The following is a 767-nucleotide window of genomic DNA, read 5'->3' as shown; positions in this document are numbered from 1 at the left end:
TGTGAAGACACCCGTCACCTTCGGAACGGTTGCCCCCTGCGCAAGGCGCGTCAAGGTTTTAAGAAACCATCGTCTTAACGCCTACCAGTGCGGTTCGTCGCGGGGAAACGACACCACACAGTAGGCGTGGGGCGACCTACCGGGTAAGAACTGAGTTCTGTTGAACCTCAAAGAGGTAGAGGGCAGCAGGGCTCAGCCCCAAAGAGCTGCGCGCTCTTGAACACGGAACGTGTATGCAAGCCGGGCTTGCTGGTCGTGGAGGCGACTGTAAAGGGTTTCGAGAAGCCATGGAAGATCCTCATCGGTTCCGGAGCGTCGGGCAAATATGCTTGACGCTCCACGATGTAAGGAAGTCAACTGTATACTGAGTCGCTGAAAGCGCGGTTGCGTGACATCGTCACTGTTCGTCTAGCGACGAGGACACTTGTCACGGTCCCGAAGGTCCCTGTGGATCTCGGAGTCAAGTTTCTTGACACTGATAGCGTGGAACGCTGTCTAGCCTTAGACTTGGTGCAATGTATGACCTCGTCCTAGGAATGCCATGGTTGTAACACCATGAGCTATGGATTAATTGGAGGTCAAAGACCTTGGGCACTACGCGCATGTCTCCTGGTGGAGCTTTGACGAGTCATGAACCCACCTCTGCTAGGGAGCAGATGCGCTATTGGCGAGAGCACTGGACCGAGACGGTCAACGTGCTAGACATTGATATGCCCGAGTTGGTAGACACCAACGATACATTGGGCAGGAGTCCCGAGCGTGGCTTA

This window comes from Plasmopara halstedii, assembly GCF_900000015.1.
Source record: "Plasmopara halstedii genome assembly, contig: Scaffold_614, whole genome shotgun sequence".
In the NCBI taxonomy this organism is placed as follows: domain Eukaryota; phylum Oomycota; class Peronosporomycetes; order Peronosporales; family Peronosporaceae; genus Plasmopara; species Plasmopara halstedii.
Note: the sequence above shows the minus strand (reverse complement) of the source record.